A 19859-nucleotide genomic window follows, 5' to 3' on the forward strand; every position below is an offset into this window, starting at 1 on the left:
ATATATGAAATTTGATTAGAAAAATATGTAGAATATGAATATGAAATTATTTTTACCTGTTAAGTATTTTTAAATATTATTTTATAATATATTTGAGTCAAACCAAATGATTTTCTAAATTATCTGTATTTTTTAAACAGTAACTTCGATTTTAACATATTATATATGAAATTTTAATAGAAAAATGTGTGGAATCTAAATATGATGTTAATTTTACCAGTTAAATATTTTTAAAATATTATTATGGAAGCAAACTTATAATTTATAGCACAAAATCCTTTTTTTATACCGGCGGCGATCCAGATTGCAAATAAACACCCCACTATAACCATATAGGGAAAAGAAAACATCGATAACAACACATGCATACCTCCGAAAAATGTCGCAGGGGAAAACAACAGATTTCTCATCGCGAGAGTGAGAGAAAGCGAGCAAGCGAGAGAGAGAGGGGGAGGGAGAGGAGATTGGAAGAGAGAGACGTCTTAGGATTAACCATATTCAACACACGTTTTTTGTTGTTTTGTCTAAACACCGAGGCCACCGCCGGCGAGGGTGAGAAGGAGGATAAGCGGCAACACAAATATGATGCCTCGCAAAAATAAAGGAGATGGACCTATTGTGGTCTTGAGTGATGGTTATTGAGTTAAGAGCGTGTGTTATGTTTTCTCTCCCGTTGCAACGCACGAGCTCTTTTGCCGAGGAGAGGCTGCCAGGAGGCGCCACAAGTAGGTCGAATCCTACTTGGGGTCCTCCCCAAGTGGCGCCCACTGCCATATTTAATCGAGGGAGAAGGAAAGAGGGGGGAAGAGGGAAGGAAGTGGGAATCCTAATCCACACTTTCCTTTCCCTTCTCCCCTTTCCTTCCCCTCCTTAGGCCGGCCCATATGGGGGGCGCACCAGCCCCTTGTGGCTGGTGCATTTCCCCTCTTGGCCCATAAGGCCCATATCTTTTGCCGGGGGTGCCCGGAACCCCTTCCAGTGACCCGGTAAGTACCCGGTACCCCCCGAAACACTTCCGGTGTCCGAATACCATCGCCCTATATATCAATCTTTAGCTCTCGACCATTTCGAGACTCTTCATCATTTCTGTGATCTCATCCGGGACTCCTAACATGATTCGGTCACCAAATCACATAACTCATCTAATACTATATTGTCATTGAACGTTAAGCGTGCGAACCCTATGGGTGCGAGAACTATGTAGACATGACCGGGACAACTCTCTGGCCAATAACCAATAGCGGAACCTGGATGCCCATATTTGCTCCTGCATATTCTACGAAGATCTTTATCGGTCGAACCGTTATGACAACATACGTAATTCCCTTTGTCCATCGGTATGTTACTTGCCCGAGATTCGATCGTCGGTATCTTCATACCTAGTTCAATCTCGTTACCGGCAAGTCTCTCTACTCGTTTCGTAATACATCACCTTGTGACTAACTCCTTAGTCATTTGCTTGCAAGTTTATGATGTGTATTACCGAGAGGGCCCAGAGATACCTCTCCGATACTCGGAGTGACAAATCCTAATCTCGATCTATGCCAACTCAACAAACACCTTCGGAGATACCTGTAGAGCATCTTTATGATCACCCAGTTACGTTGTGACGTTTGATAACACACAAGGTATTCCTCTGGTATCCGAGAGTTGCATAATCTTATAGTTACGTTGTGACGTTTGATAGCAAACAAGGCATTCCTCCGGTATCCGGGAGTTGCATAATCTTATAGTTACGTTGTGACGTTTGATAGCAAATAAGGCATTCCTCCGGTATTCGGGAGTTGCATAATCTCATAGTCGAAGGAATATGTATTTGACATGAAGAAAGCAACAGCAATAGACTGAACGATCATTATGCCAAGCTAACAGATGTGTCTTGTCCATCACATCATTCTCTTAATGATGTGATCCCGTTATCAAATGACAACACATGTCTATGGTTAGGAAACCTTAACCATCTTTGATCAACGAGCTAGTCTAGTAGAGGCTTACTAGGGACATGGTATTTGTTTATGTATTCACACATGTATTTAAGTTTTCGATCAATACAATTCTAGCATGAATAATAAACCTTTATCATGATTAAGGAAATATAATAATAACCATTTTATTATTCCCTGTAGGGCATATTTCCATCATGATTAACATTTTCAAAATACATGCTCAACTGTTTCAGACACATTTTTTTGTATATGTGATAAACATTTTCACTGTACACATTTAACATTTTTGAAATGCTTGGTCAACATTTTGCAAATGTTTTATGTAGAGTGATTTTTGTAATATATTATTTATAATATTGAAAGTATAAAAAAGAAAGCTAAAACAAAAACAGAAAATGTAAAAAAAAACGAGTCTGTTGTTCTCGCGCGCCTGGGCTGTCTGAATGCGAGATATGGAGGCCTGCCTATTTTTTTAACCATTTCTTGTATAGATTTTATTTTGGGCCCTGGGTTCAGCCCAGAATGACCCAGGCACACAAAGGCCCGAAGTAGAGCTCCCAGCACATGGCTCCGACGGGGCGACTATTTATTGCCTTACGCGAGCACACGGGGAACGTATTGCTGAAGGGGTCTACTAATTGAGCCGCCCATGCGAGTGCAGCTAATGAAAGAAAAAGGATATATGTGAATTAGGGGTGCTCACGGATTAAAATCGTGCTCTCCTGGTTAATAGTAAGTGTGGCTAGCCTAGGTCAGTGTTTGTGAAAAATGAGTAGGGTGACTATTCTTAACACGAAACAAGCCGCACTTTACACTGTCTAGTCTCCGTTTTATTTCTAGTTTTTTTGTTCATTGTTTTTTCTTCCCTTCTTTGTTATCATTCTTTTTTTTCTTTTTTCTTTGGCTTTCTTTTTTCTTCTCCATTTCTATTTTTTCATTTGTTTTTTATGTTTGTTTTTGTTTCCAGTCTACAATTTCTTATATGTCAAAAACATTTTTTAATAAGTGATCAACATTTTTTGTATACATGTTCAACCTTGTCCGAATGCTTATTCAACATTTTTAAACACTTTCTCAACATTTTACTAATTATTCAACAATTTTAAAATACATGTCCAACATTTTTTGAATACTCGTTCAACATTATTTAATACTTATTCAACATTTCCAACACTTGTTCAACATTTTAAATACTTATTGAGCATTTTTTAAATACTCGTTCAACAATTGTTAATACTTATTCAACATTTTTCAAATACTTGTTCAATAGTTTTAATACTTATTCAAAAAATATAAATACTTGTTCAACATTTTTCAAATACGTGTTCAACATTTTTTTAATACTTATTCAACATTTTCAAATACTTGTTTAACATTTTTATTACTTATTCAAAATTTTCAAATACTTGTTCAACATTTTTTAATATTCATTCAACATTTCTTAAATACTTGTTCAACATTTTTGTAAATGTGTTTTTGAATAGTGTTTATTGTATATATGCCTAGGATATTTTAGAATATAAATAAAAGTACAAAGATAAAGCCAAAAATGAGAATAGAAAATAGAAGAAAAAACAAAAAGGCCTTTGCCTCCTGCGCGGCTGGGCCGGCCCATCTGGGCTCTCCCCTACGCGAGGCGTCCCCGTTCGCTCGCATAAGGCGGTAAATAGGGGTGCCCTGGCTCCGACGATGGTCGCTCCTCCGCCGCCTCTCACCTCCGTGCGAGTGCTGCAGTCCGCCGCTCTCCCAGCCTGCGCGGCGCAGCCTGCTACCTGCCCCGCGTGAGCCCAACCTCGCCGATCCGCCATTCGCCTCTACAATTGCAAGTACGTCTCTGTCTCAGTCCTGATTTCCCTTCGGTTCTCTCTGTATGTGCTAGTCTTGGGATGAAATTAGGATTATTATCTTTCACGTGTACTAATGATTTCAGCCATGCGTCATATTGTTGAAACTAACCGTGTAAGGTTTACGGTTGCTTGAGCAATCGACTAATTCATAAACAAATGCAAGTGTGCAATTGATTGATTGAGCAAGAATTCAGAAGCATCACAAAGGTTCATGATTCAGAAATAAAATGCACATGTGCGATTGACTGATTTAACAAGAAATGAGAAGTATCACAATAATTAATCATTCAAAAACAAAAATGCACATGTGCATTGAGCGAGAACTCAGAAGTATGACAATGATTCATGCTTAAAAAAAAGACATAAACTATTCAGCAAGAATTCAGACGTATCTTTAACTACATTTGCAAAATATACTTGCCAAGTTTTATCTATTTCGTTGGATAGTTAAACATTGTGTTTAAGTTCTAGATTTATTATGCATTTGAGTAATATTTTGTATGCTTTCGTATGTAGTATTATTTGCGTTAGTTATAGACTCATAGGAGCTAAGTTTTCCCCTTGCGGTGAATTTTTAGTTTTTTGGCCCCGGTCTTCCTCCAATCCTGGCTCCGCCACTGTGACGAGGTGCTTGGGCGAGGTGATAGCCTTTGTGCCATAGTCGAGGAAGCCGAGAGCGCGGGATGGTATAGGCGTGGTTCATGTCACTTGCTGTTTCAAGGTAGTCGTTGTCGCTTGCTGTTTTTTTTAACTTATTAGGAATAACTCAGGGTCCATCAAGCAAGTTTGGCCAACGTCAACATCTGCAAGCAGAAGACTAGGAATTTGCCCTTACCCTAGGATGAGGCCATGAGGGTATCCGATAATTTTACAGTCATGACTAGGATACCATCAGGTTATGAATTCTGTTTTGGCTTTTGACTTAAACCCAAGTCAACATCTTTGACTTTGAATGCTAGACATCTTAGTCTTAGCCATGGGTTCTTCACCTATTTAGTTGGGAGTTGGGACATTACGACGGCTAGAACGTTCAAATTGTTAGGAAGGGGCTCTTATTGAATGGAGAAGGCAAGAAAGCACATGCCTTCATTCTCTTCCTTCCTAGTAGTACTTCTCCACTTGATCAAGATATTGTTTTCTGGGCATAAATTTGCACATGCAACAGACATGCTTCTTCTAGGCCAATCTATGAGTGGTAACCAGACCTTACTCTCAAAATATGGTGCCTTCAAGCTGGGTTCCCATTGCCTCTTTCCTCCATGTTACTTGGATTCTAAATTTGGCAAATGGTACATGAATTCATCATCTTGTAGTCCTCTTTTAGTTTGGGCGCCCGCTGCTGATTTCTTCGTGTTTGATCCTTCGTCCTGGTCATTTGGACTCTCACAAGGTGGCCTAGAACTAACAAGTGATGTTGGATATGTTTTGGTCAGCATTTCTTACAGAGAATATATCTTCTTGTTTCTCTGCAGTTGCAATTCTCCCTGGATAGGCATTGGAGGTAATGGAAAAGACGTTCATCTCAGAAGGGGAGGCGTACGTTTTCTACAACAAGTACACAAAGAAATGTGGGTTCAGAATTACGAGGGACTTGCTGAAACGAGGAAAAGGCACTACGGGAAATATCCACTTGAGGAGGTATCTTCTAGGGCTAGAAAACGGCAACGCAAGTTCTGTACCATGGAAGGCTGGACCCGTACGCTTAGACCGGAGACTTGGTGCTAATGCGAAGCTCATTTGATAGTGAAGTCTAATAAAAGTCATGCAGTTTGTTATATTGGTAGTTTTGTCGATGATCACAGCCATGTTCTTGTTAGACCGAACGAAATCTCGTTTCTTTGGTCTCATAGAAAGATCAAGGAATTGTAGAGAGCAGAGATCTTACCTATGGGAGGAGCTGGGATCAGAAAAAACATAATTATGGACATCTTCACCAGTAGGTATGGCTCGTACGTTAAGGTAGGGTTTGGGAGGAAGGGCCTGTATAATCTTGAAACTGTTCGCAAAAAGGGTGATGCGGACAGTGCTGTTGGATTCATGATAAGAAGGAAGGACAAAAGTCCATATCTTTTTCTTTGAGTACACTGTTGATGCTGAAGGTAAGCTCAAAAACATATTCTGGTGTGATTCTCGGTCACGTCCGGACTATCTGTACCACGGTTACATGACTGTCTGTGACAGTATGTACAAGATGAATAGGTATGGAGTGACATTCATCCATTTCGTTAGTCTGAATAACCATCATTGCACTATAGTATTCGGCTGCGTTATAGTGTCAGACAAGACAAAAGATACTTATGTTTGGCTGCTTGAAGCGTTCATGAGAGCTATCAGTTAGCAAAAGCTGAAGTCCGTAATTATCTATGCAGATGCAACGATGTAAGGGCTATTCAGAAGGTCCTTCCTGACATGTGGCACCATCTTTGTGCATGGCATATTGAAAAGAATATGCAGAGATACCTTCACCATAAGTTCTCGAAGGAGTTAAGGTTTATTCTGTACTACACCACTACACCTGTCTTTGAGGAGAGATGAGCGTGTTTGTGAGAAAATGACAGATGGAGAAAATGCAACAATGTCTGAGTGGGATGTATAGGAAGAAGAGGCCTTGGTCTTCCTCATGTCTATCTGGTGGTTTTTTCCTGGTATGCGGAGCAACCAGAGGAGCGAGAGTCTGAAATCACGCCTTCACCTTCATCTCGACTTTGGTATGACCATTGTTGACATGGTTGTGCACTACCAGAACTGCATTGTCCGCCTCCATGAAAATGAGGCACAGGACGACTGCATAGCCTCACAGTCTGTACTAGTGGCAGTTACTGATTATAAGAATATTGAGTTGGCCAATGCCCGTGCATTCACTCTGGTGAACTTTTATATTTTGCAGCAAAATCTAAAGAAGGTTGGAGAGCTTGAGTTACTTGGCGTGTAGTCCATAGTAAATCAGTGTTCCTTGTTATTCTTCCATGCCACTATAAATCTCCGAGAGCCTGTTCCTATCAATTTTTCAAGGACCTCAAGCTCTCCAACCTTCTTCAGATTTTGCCGCAAAATACAAAATTCGCTAGAGTGAATGCACAGGCAGTGACCAACTCAATCTCCTTACAATCAGGAACTATGACTCGTCCAGATTGTGAGGGTGTGTCGTCGTGCGCCTCGTTTTCATGGAGGCAAACAATGCAGTTCTCATAGTGCACAACCATGTCAACCATGATCATACCGAAGTCAAGATGAAGGTGAAGGCATGAGTTCAGACTCTCGCTCCTCTGGTTGCTCCGCATACCAAGAAAAAAACTAGCAGATAGATATGAGGCGGACCAAAGCCTCTTCTTCCTATACATCCCTTTCAACCATTGTTGGGGACATTTTCTCACAAACGCGCTCCATCTCTCCCATGTGTAGTAGCGTAGTACAGAAGTGACCCGAACTCCTTCAAGGACTTGTGGTAAAGGTGTCTATGCATATTCTTTTCAATATACCATGCACAAAGACGGTGCCACATGTCAGGAAGGACCTTTCGGATAGCACTTATCTTCGTTGCATCTCCATCGGTAATTATGGACTTCGGCCTCTGCTCACACATAGCTGTCGTGAATACCTCAAGTAGCCAAACATAAGTGTCTTCCGTCTCGTTTGACACGATTGTGCAGCCGAATACCGCAGTACAACGATGGTTATTTGGACCGACGAAAGGGATGAATGACATTTCGTACCTATTCATCTTGTACGTACTGTCACAGGCGGTTACGTCACCGTGGCCCCGATAGTCCCGACGTGATTATGGATCACACCAGAACATGTTTTTGAGCCTCCCTTCAGCATCAACGATGTACTCAAAGAAAAAAAATATCGATTCTTGTCCTTCCTTCTTATCATGATTCCAACGGCAAAGTCAACATCGCCCTTTGCAAACAATTTCATCTTCTCCCTATAAAGATTATACATGTCCTTCCTCTCAAACCCCGCCTTAGCGTACGAGCCATACCCGCTGATGAAGTTGTCCATAATTATGTGTTGTCTGATCCCAGCTCCTGCCATGGCTAAAATCTCTGCTCTCTGGAATTCCTTGACCTATTTATGAGACCGAAGAAATGAGAATTTGTCCGTTCTAGCAAGAACATGGCTGTGATCATTGTCAAAACTGCCAACATAACAAACTGCATGATTTTTTTATCAAACTTCACTGTCAAATGAGCTTCGCAGTAAGAGCCTATGGTCTAATCCTACGGGTCCGGCCTTCCGTGATACAAAACTTGCCCTGCCGTTTTACAGCTCCGGAACAAAGATACCTCCTCAAGCAAATACTTCCCGTAGGACCTTTTCCTTGTTTCAGCAAATCCCTCCTAATACTAAACCCACGTTCATTTGCGTACTTGCTGTAGAACACGTACGCCTCCCCTTATGATTTGAACGTCTTTGCCATTATCTTCCAATGTTTATCGCGGGACTCTTGCTGATATTCATCATACCAATTGTCCAATTTGAACTCAACATCATCGTCATGGTCATTGTGCCTGTTAGGACCACCGAAATCCCTCCTACAAAATTAGACAAAGAACCGTGTGTAAGTCACTAAGTTGTTATATCATTTCTTGCTCTACATATTTTTCAACGTACTTGGCTTGCGCTCTCAACATAAGATTCATCAACGTTGTTCTGCTCATTGTCATTACCAACATCTACCTGTGTAGATTTAAAGCAAGACATGTAAGTGGTATAATGCTCTTGTTATATCATTCCTTGCCCTACATATTTTTGAACGTTCCTGGTTCACGCTTTCAACATAAATTTCATCTACATCGTCGTGCTCATTGTCATCATCGACATGTGCCTGTGCAAATTCAAAGAAACACATGTAAGTGTCAATGTTGTTTTTCGTCAACGTTCACGTCATTTACATTACCACTATACGATTCATCCTCAAAGATATAGTTGTCCTCAGGAGGTATGTTGACATTCAATTACGGGGATCCATTCTCATTACCAGAATCATCGCCGGCATATCCGGTTTCTTGCTCCATCGATACACATTTGAATAAAGTTCTTGATCAATCTGAACACCGCACAACATCATCACCGCTTGGAAGGTGCCGTGCGACAACGGCGGTAAGCCTAACACCGGTGACTAGAAATGGCCGCCTGCCGGAGTCACGCGGCGGCGGCAGATCATTAGGGTTTCGGATCAGGTCGGGGGTAGGGGGCGCGAGGTGTTTTTTTTCAATCAAGGTACCAGCGGGTATGGAGCCCAACGTACGGCGTACACAGACCGACGGTCCAACCCAATATGGACGGAAGTGATGCAATTATATCACAATGGTTCTGTTAGTGCATCAAAACTAGGGAATTGTGGCTCTATATTGTGGTCTGCTCCTGATAGTCATAAGTATATGCCTAAGGAAGAAAAATCATATACCAAAATTGAGATTATAGTTGTAAAGGTGATAGTTGCATTGACCCTCCTCGTTATTGGTCTGGTTCTTTTATGGAGAAGCAAAAATGGGTTTCCCCAGCAGAGGCCATTTAATTCCAATAGCAGCCTCATGAGGCAGAATCGACTGTTTTGACCCTTTTTCCTAACTTCATCACGATCTGACTCCACTTTGTAAAAATTTCGTGAGCTGACTCTTTTCCTACCACCATCGTCCTTGGCGGTAGGATAACACAACCTACTGCAGAGGTCAATGACGGTAGCACTTGCCTGTGCCGTCACGTCTGTTTGAAATGCAGTTTGCCTTGTTTGATCTCCTTGGCGGTAGGCCTTTATACTGCCATCGTCCTTGGCGGTAGGTGTATTCAGTTAAGAGTAGTTGAGCTTTTTGGCTAGCTAGTTCGTAGGATGTTGGACGAATTAAGCTACACAGCTCGGCCGCCAATGTAGCAGTGCTATTGATTGATGTCTTAACTCTTGACGCGAGGTGAGCGTCCATGCAGCCATGCAGGTTACGCCAGAGAGGAGAAGAGCAGTGTGTCTGCTAGCTTTTGCATCCGTCTGCCTGCTTTTCTATTACTCCTCTATTTGTAAAGGATGTACCCTTTTCGTTCCATAATTATTGTCAGTGAGTAAGAGGAGGTTGTAATGTAAAAATAAAAAAATCTACATGCTACAAAGTTTTGAGGGAGGGACACATCAGTCGTGGCAGTTTGTCTCAAAAAAGAAAAAAAAGCAGCCGCGGTGGTACTCGTAGACTCTACTGTCAGTGTGAATGATTTCTAGTGTTCTTGTGCTACGGTTTCCACCCTTTTTGATTTGTTTTACATACTTTCCTTTAATGCAATATATGCATTGTTCTAAGTCTGAGAACTCTAATGGAGGAAGAATTTCATTTTTAACTAGTCTTTCTATTCTCCCCTTCAAAATATGGCCCAAGCAACAGTGCCATAATTTCGATGAGTCATGAGTTCTCTTTCTTTCCTTTTGTTCTTTATCTAACGCGGAAACATGCTCATTCACATTACACATAGAATACACTTTTTCATGTAGTGATAATAAATAAAGCTCATTGTGAAGGAAAGCAACACCCACATGAGTATTATTAAACCATATGGCACACTTGCCATGTCCAAAATGACATTCATTATGATCTTTATCAAAACATGAAACACTACTCAAATTTCTGTGTAATGAAGGAACATATAAAACATCTGTAAGCAGAAGCTTGAATCCATCAGCTAACTCCATTGAGATGTCGTTGACAGCTTCAACTTCTGCTTCAACTTCGTTTGCAACTTCAATGCATCTTTCGCTTCTTTGCATAGTCCACGTCGAATGGAATCCCTGTAACGAATTTGCAACATGAACAGTTGTTCATGAGTTAATCCACCAAGTAGATTTCGAAAACTATGTATACAAGGATTCATTTACAAAGGAAACAATGTTGTTACCTCTCTTTGCCATTATTGACTTTAGCCAAACATGGCAATCTTTCTTGTAGTGCCTAGTATGCTTACAATGGAGACATGCATCTTTGTCCACTGGAAAAGACTTTTGCTGATGCTGATATTGCGTGGGAGATTTTCCATGTGGCTTTGAAGGGGAACCTTTGCTACTTGGACTGTAATTCTTTTTCTTACCATCCTTCACATAGTTCAGAGAACCACCATATGAGGTTCTAAGTCTTTCCTCTTCTTGTGACATTGAAAAATGGGACATTGAAAAGACTATAGCCATGTGTGTGCAAGAAGAGGAAAGACTTATAACCTCATATGGTGGTTCTCTGAACTATGTGAAGGATAATAAGAAAAAGAATTACAATCCAAGTAGCAAAGGTCCCCTTCAAAGCCACATGGAAAAGCTCCCATGCAATATCAGCATCAGCAAAAGTCTTTTTCAGTGGACAAAGATGCATGTTTCCATTGTAAGCAGACTGGGTACTACAAGAAAGATTGCCCTGTTTGGCTAATGTTAGTAATGGCAAAGAGAGGTAACAACATTGTTTCCTTTGTAAATGAATCCTTGTATACACAATTTTCGAAATCTACTTGGTGGAATTACTCAGGAGCAACTGTTCATGTTGCAAATTCGTTACAGGGATTCCATTCGACGCGGATTACGCAAAGAAGCGAAAGATGCATTGAAGTTGCAAACAGAGTTCAAGCAGAAGTTGAAGCTGTCGGCAACATCTCCCTGGAGTTAGCTGATGGATTCAAGCTTCTGCTTACAATGTTTTATATGTTCCTTCATTACACAGAAATTTGATTAGTGTTTCATGTTTGGATAAAGATCATTATGAATGTCATTTTGGACATGGCAAGTGTGCCATATGGTTTAATAATACTTATGTGGGTGTTGCTTTCCTTCACAATGAGCTTTATTTATTATCACTATGTGAAAAAGTGTATTCTGTGTGTAATGTGAATGACCATGTTTCCGTGTCGGATAAAGAACAAAAGAAAAGAAAGAGAACTCATGACTCATCGAAATTACGGCACTATCGCTTGGGCCATATTTCGAAGGGGAGAGTAGAAAGACTAGTTAAAAATGAAATTCTTCCTCCATTAGAGTTCTCAGACTTAGAACAATGCATAGATTGCATTAAAGAAAAGTATGTAAAACAAATCAAAAAGGGTGCAAACCATAGCACAGAACACTAGAAATCATTCGCACTGACATTTGTGAAACATTTCCTGTGAAAAGTGTGGATGGGCTATGACCCGTTCATAACATTCATAGACGATTACTCCCAATATGGTTATATTTATCCAATCAAAGAAAGATCTAAAGCGTTGGATAAATTTAAGATATTCAAAGCTGAAGTTGAAAATCAGCATGATAAAAGAATAAAGATAGTAAGATATGACCGGGGAGGGGGGAGTACTACAGTCGACACACTCCATATGGCCAAGTCCTTGGAAATTTTGCGAAGAGTTCTGCAAAACTTATCTGGGAGCTCCGGTATAGTATAACACTTGGAACTGCAAGAGGCTTGGCTTATCTGCATGAGGAATGCAAGGATTGCATTATACACTGCGACATAAAGCCGGACAATGTACTTCTTGATACAGATTTCTGTCCTAAGGTTGCAGACTTCGGTATGGCAAAGCTGCTTGGCTGAGATTTTAGCAGGGCACTGACAACAATGCGGGGGACCATCGGATATCTTGCACCGGAGTGAATCTCAGGGCTTCCGATCACACATAAGTCTGACGTTTACAACTACGGAATGATGCTTCTTGGAATCATTTCGGGGCGAAGGAATGTGGAGAAAATAAAGGAAGGGAAGTTCACTTACTTTCCCATCTTTGCTATAGTCAAGGTGAATTAAGGAGATCACCAGCAAAAGAAGGTGAATGAAGGAGATGTCATGTGCCTACTGGATAGTAGGTTGGAAGGCGATGCAGATGTGGAGCAGCTGAGCAGAGCTTGCAAAATCGCATGCTGGTGCATTCAAGATGCTGAGGATCATAGGCCAATGATGGGGCAAGTTGTTCGCATGCTGGAGGGTGTCATGGATATTTAAGTACCTCCTATTCCGAGGTCGCTGCTGAATTTTGTGGGCATGGAGGATTGCACTCCCTCTACAGACTTATATAGTCTCTGAAGGGCCAAAAGCTTCGTTCCATCTGTCCAGATCTACATCAAGAATTAAGTCTGTGTCTTTTGTACTGTATTTCCTAAACTGCACTTGTTCCTTATTGGCCAAGGTTCTGAACTACGATTTGTTACATTATATATAGACTTGTGGAAAAGCTGCTTTAAGCCTTTATGACACGAAGGCTTGTCCGTTCATCTTCAGAACAATTAAACTACTACTCGGTACAAGTTTATTTATCAGTTACTCCCTCTGTCCCAAAATATAAGAACGTTTTGACACTAGTATAGTGTAAAAATGTTCTTATATTTTGGGACGGAGGGAATACTTGTTAGTATGGTTGTAGATTTATTTTCCTCTTTTCCTAATGATGCATGGTTGTAGATTCTGGTGAATATTTTATTAATGGCATGAAAGACTGAACAGTACCAAGACATTTCAGGCTCTAACATATATTACTTTTTTTAAAGATCCGGGGTTTTCGGCTTCATTGATTTAGGAGAAAGCAACGGGAGAACAAGGGGTGATCAAGCGATCAAGGGTACAAAAGGAGAAACGAAAAGAAGATATAGGTGGCCGGCATTATCCTAGGGCTACTCTCTCGCTACATACTCCCCAAAAGGGGGCTCTAGGCATCTTGCTCCCGCCAGTCTCCACAGCTCAAGCGTGTTCCCGATGGCGTGCAGCACGTGTCGGCGTGGGGCAGCTTGCTGTTGAATACACATGCGTTTCTCTCCTTCCATATCTCCTAGACTATCAGCATCATCAATGATTTCAATCCTTTCCTGGAGCTTGATGGTGTTAGTTGGACTATTCTTTTCCAGTGGCTAAGGGAGGAGTGGCTCCTTGATCTGCTAAGCTGCAATGCTGCACAACCATTCCAGGTGGATGTCGTCTCCCAGATCGAGCGTGATAGTGGGTAATCCCAAAAGAGGTGAGTAGAACTCTCGAGATTTCTAAGACATAGGGTACAAAAATACCCATTTGGCCACCCGCGCCGCTGCAGGCGATCGTTGCACCAAAGTCTGTCTTGGTGAAGTAGCCATGCAAAAAATTTGACGGTTCCGGGGGCCCAGGCCTTCCAGATTGCCGCCTTGATTCCTGGAGCATCAACATTGTCAGTGAGCAGCTTGTAGGCAGCACTGGCAGTGTAAGAGTTGCCACCGCCAGCCACCGAGGCGATCGAGTCTTCATCTGTGGTTAGTGTGACGTTGGCTGTGTGCAGCTTGCGCCACAGCTGCACGTACTGCACAACCACTTCACCCGTGTTACCGTGCTTCAAGTCCTGGATCCATTTGTCATTGGCTAGGGCTTCGTGTACTGTCCTGCTCTTTCCACGCGAGTGCTGAAAAAGAGTTGGAAACTCTTGACAAAGAGCCATTGATCCTAGCCAAGAGCTTGTCCAGAAGCTGGCGGTCCTTCCGTTGCCCAGCTGAATCGAGGTGGCCGATGCAAAGAGTAGCCGGTCGTCGTGATCGCACGGGATAGGAAAGTTCATCCAGGGGCTTCGCTGTTGCTACCAGGTGAGCCACGGCCATCTCATCCGCAGGGCAGAACCAAAGCGATGAAGATCCAAAATGCCAAGTCCTCCCTTGTCCACCGGCCGACAAACCTTTTCCCAAGCCACTTTGCATTTGGCGCCAGTGATTTTCTCATCTTGCGCCCAAAGAAACTGTCTGCGGGCCTTGTCCACTTCCTTTAGAATTTTCTTTGGGACCTTGAGGATGGTCATGGCAAACACTGGAAGTGCAGTTAACACCGCACGCACAAGGATGCGCCGGCCCGCCATGCTCATGAGCCAGCCCTTCCACCCCGCCAGTCTAGCATGAATTCGATCAATTATGAATTGGAAGTGCACCAGCCGCAATTTCCGCGTGGAGATTGGCAGGCCGAGGTAGGTGGTTGGGAAGGAGGATTGCTGCCCTCCGAAGCTTGCCATGTTGTAATCTGGAAACCCATATCAGATCCATCCAATGAACTTCAGATAACTCCAAAACAAACAGAAACTACTCCCTCCATAGCTTGCAAAACATCTTATATTGTGGGACGGAGGGAGTAGTTTCCAGAATAAAGTGTGGGTCTCGGTGTTACAATAAGCAAAAGGTTTTATCCTCTGGTTTTGTAACTTGTATGGTGTAATTCGCTCAGAGTTCAGCGTGACTCCTAAAGAGTCATCTTGGAGCTTCTTCCATGATTCCATTTCATTTCCATTGCTTTTTCAGAAAGTCCTCAAGGGAGTAAGACAAGCCAGTCCATGAATCAGAGCAGCTTCTGCTACCTCACTAACTGATATCTGCTCTATATTGCAGGGGAGTCCATGCTGTCCAGCCAGACATCGGCGATGTAGTGGTAAGCCGCCTCCGTCAAGTGGACGCCGTCCCAGAACAGACAAGCAGCCGGTTTCTCACATAGGTTTGCACCTTCATCACCGCAGAAAAGTGTCCCAGGCCCTCCGCAACAGATGGTAAGAACATCTTCAAACCCTGGAGAATGACAACCATCAACCTTTACCACCACCTACTACAAACAGCCTGCTGCAGAATATAGCTCTGAATTTGCTTACCATACTTGCGAGGCAACTCCACCATGTCCATGATTGGACCGAAGAGGTCTGCGTAAACGATCATGCCGCCTGGGTGCCTGCCCCGGAGCTTCTTGAGGGCCTCCTGCAGCAGCAGGTTGTGGTGCATCCCTAGCTTATTGATATCTTCCAGGCAACCGGTGGTGGAGTTGTATTCTGCCGGGGCGGCATCGGGGAACAAGGCGAGAACCGGCGGTGCGCATCCCGATGGGATTGTCCTCGGAACCACGAAATTTGTCGCCCCGTGCTTGATCAGCCTCTGTTACCATTGCAATAGCTAGATCAATACCGCGTAAACTGCCTCTGTTACCATTTCTGCAATGCAGGTTGGTGATTTGCTACATGGACATTGTTGTACCTCGATGGCCGTTGAGATGGTCCTGATGACATCTGGGATTTTTTGTCTAAAAGGACCCCTAACCAACAGAATTGTCAAAAAGGACTACCTGCGGATGAAATTGTCAAAAAAGACCCTCTCACTGGTGGCGGCAGGCACGGCAGCCGACACGTGGCACCTGCCGCCACGCCAGGAGGCGGCGGGCCCTGCCGCCATAGCAGGAGGCGGCCGCGCGGGGAAAACGGGTTTCACCCAATGGCGTCGCTGGGACGGAATGGGCCAGGAGTGGCGGGCCCCGCCGCCACTGGGCGAGGCGGCGAGCGCTGGCATTGCCGCTCCTTGGCCGACAGCGCCTGCTGCGCGCGGGCCGAGACGTGGGCTAGGCCGCCACCGGAGGAGGCGGCATCTTTTTGTTGCTTTGCGCACGCAACACCTTTCCTGTTGCAGACGGTGCTGATTCCCACACACTGATTCCCACGATTCCTTGTTTTGCTATCTGCCACAAGTTTCGATGATCTGGAATCGGATTCCCGCCTAAAACTAATCCTATGTAGACACTGATTAAAGCAGTGTGTGATTCCTGCTTCTGTCTATTGCTGCAGCCGAAGCGACAGCACTCAGACATGCTGATTTCTACGCATGTTTTCTTGCCGCACACTCGAGAGCGTTGTTGCTGCTGCGTGTGATGAGACACCGCGATGCTGGAATCCGAGGCCGTGGTAGGTGAGTTCTGGCTGGTTCTACCGACAATACAGTGCTCCTCTTCTTTTTAAACGCACAACCGCGGCTCCGTGCGCATACACTCTCTCTCTCGAATATCTCTGGTTGCCTTCTCTGCCTCTCTGCTCTGTCTAAGTCTACAAGAATACACAGAAAGAAAAACTTGGTAGCCACTTTCACTAGTGATTTTGGCCGATTTAGAGTTGGATTTCGAAGATGGTGTAGTTGAAGAAAAGATAGATTAAGGTAAGATCTATCCATTTTTGTTGGTTTCGTTCGCATGCATGATGTTTTTGTTCTGTTTTATTAGTTCCTAATTGTGTACTATATGTTTTTTTAGGCATTATTTCAGCACTTGGAGGAGTCATTTGGAGTCATTGAGAGTTTCAGGTGTAGGATTTGCGTAGCGAAGTGAACTACGAAGTTGAAGATCAAGGTATGAGCTTTGCAATACATGAATTTTTTTGTGCATGCACGGTGGTAATTAGTTAGTCTTTTAGCTCGTCATTAGCTATGCGATGTTAGTGCTTAGAGGTTAGAAATAATTTCAGACGACAGATACAACATTTATACAAATTTTTTTAGAAGAGTAAGTTGAAGATGTTGTACCAATGTTAGCTGCGTCCATTAGTATTGACATGCGAGAAGCTCTTAATATGGTAATTAAGAAACAAATTGCACTGTAATTATTCATTGCATGTGGTATGTTTATTAATAAGTCTATGGTTAGGAAACCGTAGGTCTACTTTGTTATGTTGCAATAATCTAAATTTTATATGTTAAGATTAGGTGCTAATGTACTTAATGATGTATGTAATTAGGTAAAATAATTCATCTTAGTAGCAAACAAGGAGGAGATGACGTGATTGAAGAAATTGTGTTTTCATCTTCGTTGTCCCTTTTGAGGTGATGACCACATACATGCAAGTGCTATTTTCATACTTTTGATAACAGAAAGAAATATCCGTGTGTAATATTGATGTTCATGTGATAATAGGTTGACTCCGTTCATATAGTACTGGTGACGGATATTTATTTGAACTATTTTGACGCTTAATTGCATTTGCAAGCACATCCATATTGGAGCTAAGGTATAAAATGACGCCGTAATTTTGTTAATATTTTTTATATTGATGTACTGTTGTGAATAATGTGCATGCCGCTGTAAATATTATTATTTGTAAATAAATGATTGTTATCGTATGATATGACAAAATTATATAAAGCCGGAAGAAAATAAATGTTTTATTCATATGATATTAAAATGTTATTATCGTACTATTATGTTTAGTGGTTGTTTGGATAGCGAGTAATTACCCTCGGTTTTGTCATAACCTGTTGTAAGGAAATTTTGTAGAAAACCAGTTTTTACTAATAGTCGTTTTTCCGAAAGCTTAATTTTTTTTACATGTTATGAGAACCAGTTTAGGATATATTTGGGGTAGTTAGAGAAAAGCAAACATAGTTTTAGTTTGTGACACTCGTAGACGAGTTTGAGAAAAAATAGATCTCTAAATACCCGTTAACCAAACAACCCTGAAAAGTCTTAGCAAATGATTCTAAAAACAAATCGAATATTTGTAAAGAAAATACAGTTATTATTTTAGTCTTATGATATGTAAATGTTTTCATCGTACTAGTACTAAATGTTCAGTTACTAATTGTTTGAAATGTAAACATGTATGTTGGTTAGGTACTATGAAAAATTTAGCAGTGTACTATAGGAATGTCTTACGTGGCGGTCCTTTCGGGTTGGATGTGTCCTTGTGCGAGTCGACTACAGTTGTAGTGAGAGACGTGGTCAACGTGGGTTACGCAGCAGTTAGAAGGTGCATCTTAGCGGTGTTTGGCCCAGGGATGCAGGAAAAAAATGACAATGAAGGCCTTCATCGTTGACGGAGGAAATGATGAGACAATTGCCTGTTGGGGTTTGCGGCCTGTCACAGGTGATCGGTCGTGGGGGTCGTACATGAGATTTGCAGGCAATCCCAATAACTCAATGTATGGTCAGCCGATGGTGTATGTGGAGTTCATTTCAGTCACTGATGTTGCCGGATGCAGTAACAGGGGTGGTGAGGTCGAGTTGGCCATCACATCAGCCCCTAGTGTCGGCCCATCGGAACCGACATGCGGCCAACCTATGTATCACACTAGATATTGGTATGCGGCCGTTGACATGAGCGAACACGTGGAGGAATTGCCGGAGGCGCTAGATGATGATGATCATTCTTCTGCGTCTTCGGAGTCAAGCGAAGAAGAAGATGTTCCTCCTTAGAGGGCGGTCACGGCGGCATTGCAACCTGGGTTTTTACAGGATATGAACATCACCAATGAATTTCACTCTGCTTCTGGCCTAGGTTTTTACAGGATATAAGCATCACCAATGAATTTCACTCTGCTTCTGGCCTAGGACGGGAATTAGCGCCGTCTGCGTTGTTGTCGCGCGTACAGCAACAGACGGATGCCGCCTGCTGCGGTGGTGGCCTGGCCCACAGGCGGGGCCCGCAAGCAGCACGGCCTGTCGGCCTATGAGCGACAGCGGCAACAGTGGCCGCCTCGCATGGTGGCGGCATGGCCCACTTGGCCTCGCCCGTTCCATCCCGGCTCGGGGTACTGTTCGATTAGCGTTTTAGCCTGGTCGCCGCCTACAGGCGTGGCGGCAGGGCCTGTCGCCTCCTAGCATGGCGGAAGGTGCCACGTGTCGCCTGTCGCGCTTGCCACCACTAGTGAGGGGGTCTTTTTTGACAATTTTATCCGCAGGTAGTCCTTTTTGGCAATAGCATTCGGCAGGGGGTCTTTTTGGACAAAAAAATCGACATCTAGAACGAACGACATGATCTCTTGCACGCTCTTAGTGAGGAAAGAGAAGTGGTAGTCGTTGACCCCGAGTTCGCCCACGAAGAAGAGGGATCTGCCGAAGAAGGTCTGGCACTCTGCAGTGAAAATGTAAGGTTCGTATGATCAATTCCTTATAGTTCTTCAGGTACTCGCCGAAGCTGAAGATGGAGTCGTAGCACCAGGCAGAGAAGCCCATGGGGGAAGGAGGGATCAGTGCCAATGTCCATCCCAGCTCCACCACGAAGAGGAACAGCCAGTCAGCGCTCGGCAGCTTGCACATCTTGGTGGTGACCATGGCTTGTGGTGTGGGGGTTGACACCTCGCAGTGGCAACAGCGGCTGACGATTCTCAGCAGGGGACAGCTCGAGGCTGGCGTAACTGTAGTTAGTACTACCTCCTTCATGATTTATTAGTCCCCGTTATAATTTGGGTCAAATTTTGACCATATATTTGACTAATAAAATTTCAATACATGTCACAAATTAGTTTGTTAGATTCGTATTCAAATATAGTTTTAATGATAGTACTTTTTGCTACGTATAACTTATATTTTGTTAGTTA

General features: G+C 42.9%; 1 pseudogene; it reads right to left on the bottom strand.

Annotated features, from left to right (window-relative positions):
- Positions 1–15096: 15096 nt before the first annotated feature.
- LOC125546737 (GDSL esterase/lipase At1g28640-like) lies at positions 15097–19593 on the bottom strand (annotated as a pseudogene).
- Positions 19594–19859: the final 266 nt, after the last annotated feature.

Source organism: Triticum urartu, chromosome 3A (genome assembly GCF_056163025.1).
Source record: "Triticum urartu cultivar PI428250 chromosome 3A, HENAU_Tu73, whole genome shotgun sequence".
Taxonomy (NCBI): domain Eukaryota; kingdom Viridiplantae; phylum Streptophyta; class Magnoliopsida; order Poales; family Poaceae; genus Triticum; species Triticum urartu.